Genomic DNA, 6,000 nt, shown 5'->3' on the forward strand with positions numbered 1-6,000 from the left:
CTTTATGCATGCTCAGGGCCAGCTTGTAAATACTGCATTCAGTGATATCTTTATACAAGTTTGCATCAGTGAAAAGAAACTGGCAAAATCTACCTCTTGCCAGATCACCTTGTCAGGTGGTAAAGACTAAAAGAGAATGTTCCATCAGTTTTAATTTTTAAATACGAATGTCACATTGGGAAAATGACATAAACACAGTAAAACAAACTGTACTAAGGCAAAGTGGAATAACAAAAAATATTTTACTAAAACATAAGATTTACAGAAGTTTCCAGACAAGCCATGCAAAATGGTCACAAGTTTTTTCTTGAAGGAAGGATTCTACACTTGACAGCAAAGTCACAATGTTATTAGTGAGGGCTGTGATGTTTATTTAATGTTCCCATTTTGGTTCAAACAATCAAGCCTGTCCATCTACAGCGTCTAAATAAAGTTAGACTTGGCTAGAGAGCATATTCTAAAGAACTGGTTAGCTGCTTTTAACCAATGCAATTAGATCACCATAAAAAGGGGGAAAGGAACACATAAAATTAAAATAAAACTACCTCTCCCCCTCAAAAAAAGAAATAAAGAAAAACACCCACAGCCCTGCAGCTAACCCTGACAAGTACCTTCATTCACAGTGCTTTATACTCAAACCATGATGGGGGGAATGAATAAAAGCAGAGAAGGGCCACTGCTTTTAAACGTTTCACAACAATCCAGATGGTACTTCTAGCCTCTGCTCATGCTTTACGACAGTGAATCAGGACAAGACATAGATTTGCTAATGTGCATTTTATCACCAAAGGACTGAAGATGTCTGGGCTTTTATTCTGTAATGTTTCTAAGACTGTGTCCATTAAATGCAAACAAAAAAGGAAGAAGTCTTGGCAGAACAGGAGAAGTGATGCACACTTGATGATCAGATCGATTTTAAGGGCATATAGCCTAGTCCATGCTCCAGCTGTTTCTATGGCTTGGGCTTTGTTGGTCTTCCACCGCTGCGCTACATCATTTGCTAATGGATCATCTGGATTGCAAGCACTTAACAAAGCCTGGATCAATAGCAGGACTGTGTGGATCTGCAGTGCTGGGGACCACTTATCTTTCAAAATATCTAAACATATTCTTCCCAACTTGTCTACATTCGGATGATAAATTTTGGTCATGAAACGTACTCTAGGGCCTGCCATTGGGTATTCTTCTGGTAGGAATAGTTCAAGCTTAAAAGTCCCTCTCTCGAAGGGGGAATCCTGGGGGTCAGCAATGACCACATGAAAATAATGGGCGTTGGTCTCATCTGGTTCTGCTTTAATGCCAGGAACTGGTTCTGCCAGCAAACGCTGGGTTACCTTGATAATGCTGGGGGGCAGCCCGGCCATCTTGTCAGATCCCGAGTTTGGCCTCTGCTCTCGAATCTGGCTCTGCTCGCCTCACCCACAAGTACTTGGACTTGGTTTCTACCAAGATCTGATTCCTGCAAAGGGCCAAGTGTTAGGATGATTAGATACTAATAAAACAGTAGTGTGCCTTCCTCAGACGTGGCTTTAATTTCAATGCAATTCAGAATTTTTTAAAATATCTAAGAGTATGAAAATGAAATATTTTCTCAAGATAGAGGCTAGTGCTTGATGGGCCCAATCTTCTCACACTAGAGCACCCAAGTTCTGGTTGGGGGTTTGAGTCACTGTGTGAGCAGGCTCCACCCTCTGTCCAGTTCTGGGGCTCCTCTTTCCCCCAGCTAAGTCCCCATCCAGGTAATCCCATGCTGTCCCCCCCAGGTATGTCTACACCCTACATGCTCCCCGCCTCCCCGGGTAAGTCCCCATCCAGGTAATCCCATGCTGCCCCCCACAGGTATGTCTACACCCTACATGCTCCCCCCTCCCCGGGTAAGTCCCCATCCAGGTAATCCCATGCTGCCCCCCCCCGGTATGTCTCATGCCTTTCTCCCCAACAACCAAGTGGGGCTGCCTAAGGTATAGGCCCCCGGAGTGATAGCTGTCTCAGGAGTCTACCTGCTGGGGAAGGCAATAATGTTCCTCCTGAGTCTTTCAGGAAAGGAGGATGTCCAAAAAGTGGGCAGGAGGGAAGAGGTGACTTCTAACTCTTTGTGCCCCTCAGATCTGCTTTCTGGGCCACCCACCCTCTTCTGTCCTGCTGGCAACGTCTCTGAACCCTATTTCAGGCACATGGAGTTTGCTGTTGCAAGAAGCCCTGAGAAGAGAGTAGGGCGGGCACAGGTCAAAATTTTGCGATGCTTTGAATCTAACTCTAAAGAGTGGAGGAATTCCAACTGTTTATGTCTGTGGCCAGCAGGAGAGGACCCCAGCAAGTACGTGGCTGAGTCAGGCAGCCGTGGTGGAGAAGGGCCCAGGGATGCTGCAGTGACTGGGGCAGGAGGTGGGCACGCAGGTGTCTGCTGGTGGTGAATGTTGCCAACAGCCCCTGCCCTTGGGGCTTCTGAGGAACAACCCCCCATAAAAGTCAAAGAGGCTGGGAAGGCACATTTGGAGCAATTCCGAAGCACGTGGAGCAGCCCAAGCAGAACTTAGGCCTCCCATAACTTAGGGCATAACTTATGCCATCCTGGTGCCTGTCATTTACTTGTTCCTGCGCACCTGCTAGGCCCCAACCCTGGAAGTACTGTCTCCAGCCATGATGGGTTTTCGCCGCACCTGCACAGCCTGGGATTCAGAGGCTCTCTGACGATGTCCATGTGACGTCAGTCCCAGGGATCTGCCAGGACCCAGGCGCATCCCTGTGCTTTTCATTCTGCGAAGGCATGGATCCAACACAAAGGCAAACTGTAGGGACAAGAAAACCCACCACCTAGGCAGAGAGAGGGGCAGAGGGCCAAGGGTCAAGAGGGTGGGAGGGTACCACGGGGGCAGCTGTGCTGCGGCTCCTCCTGGTGAAGCTTAAAGGCCTCTCAGTGCCCAAATCCACCTTGTCTTCCCAGGGGCCAGACTGCTGAATTGAATGGGGACAGGGTGAGGATCATGATGGACACTGGGAAACCACCTTCCGGGACATCAAGGACATGGGCTTTACCTTCCCCAAGTCCTTTGTGGTGGATTCATCATGGCACTTCCTCCAGGAAGTCTGCCCTGCTTCCTGTTGCCCATCCTGGCAAAGAGGGAGTACAGATTCAGGGGCCTCCTACTCCACTTTTGTTCCAGATGGTTCTTTCCAGTTCTACGCCCCAGACTAGGAGAGATCCACAGACTCAGGGGACTTTCTGTGCGGGGCACATGAGCCTGGGGCTCTTACCATCACTGGTGCTCTCCTCTTCCTTCTCACTATGTGGCTTGAGCAACCCCCTGATGAGCTGTCACCCACTAGACCGCAGGACCCCACGCTCTATGGCTGGCCACTGCGGCAGCTCCCTATGGGTGCAAGTGCTGTAGCTTTCGCCTGGGTCTTGATGCCCATCGCAGGGACTCTACCCACCTGCCGCTGGCACTCCCGAGCCCCATCAGCCTGGGGCCCAAAACCACGGCATCCCCTACAACAGTCAGCCCTGGCTGTGGGTAGAGCCCCTTTTGAGCAGGGTACATCTCAGCACCTCGGCGGGGGCTGCAGCATCTGCCCTCATGTGACAAATCCTGCCAACAGCCCCGTCCACCCCTCCATGAGCTTCTGTGCCCTGGCTCCAGGCAGCCGGGCTCCCAGCGCCCACCCACTGCAGGCCACCCACAGAGAGCCAGTGTCCGTGCCCGGACACTATGCAGGGACACACGTGAGCGCGCACAGCAGGGTGCTGCACGTCTCCCTTAGATCCACGCAGCACAGCAGGCCAGGCCTGCGCTTGCTTCCCGGCGCAGCGGGCGGCTGGGGCGCCGTGCCTCAGATCTCAACGCTCCCCTGCGGTCTGTCTGCTCCCTGACAAGACCCTGACTTGTCGCAGGGCCTGCCGGAGACGGACTTCCTTCAGAGCTGCCACAGAGGCAGCCAATAAGCCGCAATTTCTTTTTTCAAGATCTCCTGTGAGGTTAGCAAAAGCCACACGCCTGATTTCCCTGCACCCTCTCCATTCAAAGGCCACAGCACCCTGTAACCCAGTAGTCCCCAAACTGCCACACGTGGGAACCAAACAGGTAAGACGCAGATTCAGAAGACCCAGAGGGAGAAAGATTAAAGCAGCTACGAGGCAGGGAGACCACTGCTCCGAGGTTCCTGACCGCTGTTGGCCATTTCTGGTTCCTCTCTGAGGAAATGGCCTGCAGTCTCCATTCCTGCCCTGAGGTCCCATGACATGTCCTTGAATAAAGCCCCCTCAAAACTGTCTCAGGTAGCTTGAATCGCTTTCTGCTGCTTACAGCCGGAGTCCTGACGCAGAGAGAAACCGAGCAGCTGTCTCTGTCACTGCTGGAGGAGAGGAGCATCTTGCTCACATGGGGCAGGGCAGATCCAACGAGCATGGCTCAGGATGCCCCCAGGAGGCCCAGTGGCATCCCTCTGGCCTCCACAGTCCGGCACTCTCTCTGCAGGGCTCAGGATGTCCTCTGTGTGGGTGGGGTCCCCTATGCTCTGTCACGAGATACCGAGTGAGCACAGGAACCTTCACCAGCCCCTGTGTATTCACTGCAGATGGCTTTCACAGAGTACTGAGACAGTGAAAGTGATGACAAAGACTTTTCCTCCTTCTCCTGAGAGATGATCTGGGTAAACTGTTTAGCAATCAGACTGTTGAACAATCCCATATAGAAATACTCTGTTATATAGTTTAATTAGATATAACTTCCCTTTCCACTTTTTCTTAAGATTTTATTTTGTTGACAGAGAGAGAGAGAGCACACAAGCAAGGGGAGGGGCAGAGGGAGAGGGAGAAGGAGCCCGACGCGGGGCTCGATCCCAGGACCCTGAGACCATGACCTGAGCTGAAGGCAGATGCTGCACCGACTGAGCCACCCAGGCGCCCCTAACTTCCCTTTTCAAAAACACACAGGCTCTTTGGTGAAGTCTCTTCCCTGTCATAACATCGCATCATTGGTGCGATGTTTGCAGGATTACTTTGTCATCATGAAATCAACCACTTCATCTGTCAGTCCACATATGCATTATAGACACACACACAAGAAATACATATGAGAATTCTGTATCTGTCTCTATGAACTTTTACAAGGAGGAAAAGCATATTTAACAAATAAATTGAGTGGGATTAATTTACAGAATCACCGCCTGCTTCTTTTTTTATTTTTGGAACATCCTGGTCAATCCTTGAGCCTTCCAACTTTATTCCAAAGTAAAACACGCTGAAATAGGTACTTTCACAGTAAGTACAATTAGAAAGCAGAGGTTGAACCCCCCCACAAAGCCCCCCACCGCAACCACCGCCCCGTCCTCTTGACTACAGCACAGACAGGCTCCCTCTAGAGACAGGTCCTTTCTCAACCCTGGCCCTTTTATCCTGGAGCATCCTCCTTGCCTTGCTGGCTCAAGGTTTCAGTTACTGAGACCTTCTGGAAAGCAGCCTGGACGAATGATGTTTGACTCCCAAGTCCCCACAAATCCTGCACACATATCAAACAGCTCCTGGCTCCTACTCTCTTTCTCAATTTTAAACCCTTTTAGTTCAATAATGTTCCACTCTAGTGTCACTTAGTCCAGACCTCCTTTGATACACCTGTGAAGTCATCAAATTTCCAACCTAACAAAATCAATGTTAAAAAAATGGATGGCATCAAATTAACCCTCAAATAAACTTGCTAGTAGAAGGCAGCTATGCTATGCAAATACAAACATGGCCCAACATAATTTTCTGTAGCAAGTTTCTGATTTTGCAGTATCAAACCAGTGTCTAAACTGATTTGAATTATCTGAACATAGTTATCGAGCTATTGAAGACTAGGCTCACAGCATGCTGGACATTAGAAAATAGGATGAGGATTAACAATTCACCTTGAAATTTACCTACTAAATGGCTGGCTGAATTTTCCTCATTTTTTTTAAAGATTTACTTATTTACTTTTTAGAGAGAGAGACACGGTGGGGGCGGGGGGGGAGGACAGAGAG

General features: G+C 49.6%; 1 pseudogene across 1 annotated transcript; it reads right to left on the reverse strand.

Moving 5' to 3' along the window:
- Positions 1-585: 585 nt before the first annotated feature.
- On the reverse strand, positions 586-2,214 carry LOC118526903 (ubiquitin-conjugating enzyme E2 N pseudogene; annotated as a pseudogene). The gene is made up of 2 exons (XR_013445454.1): positions 2,001-2,214; positions 586-1,459 (listed from the first exon to the last, which is right to left on the reverse strand). The product of XR_013445454.1 is annotated as a ubiquitin-conjugating enzyme E2 N pseudogene (transcript).
- Positions 2,215-6,000: the final 3,786 nt, after the last annotated feature.

The sequence above is a fragment of the Halichoerus grypus genome, chromosome 2 (assembly GCF_964656455.1).
Source record: "Halichoerus grypus chromosome 2, mHalGry1.hap1.1, whole genome shotgun sequence".
Classification (NCBI taxonomy): domain Eukaryota; kingdom Metazoa; phylum Chordata; class Mammalia; order Carnivora; family Phocidae; genus Halichoerus; species Halichoerus grypus.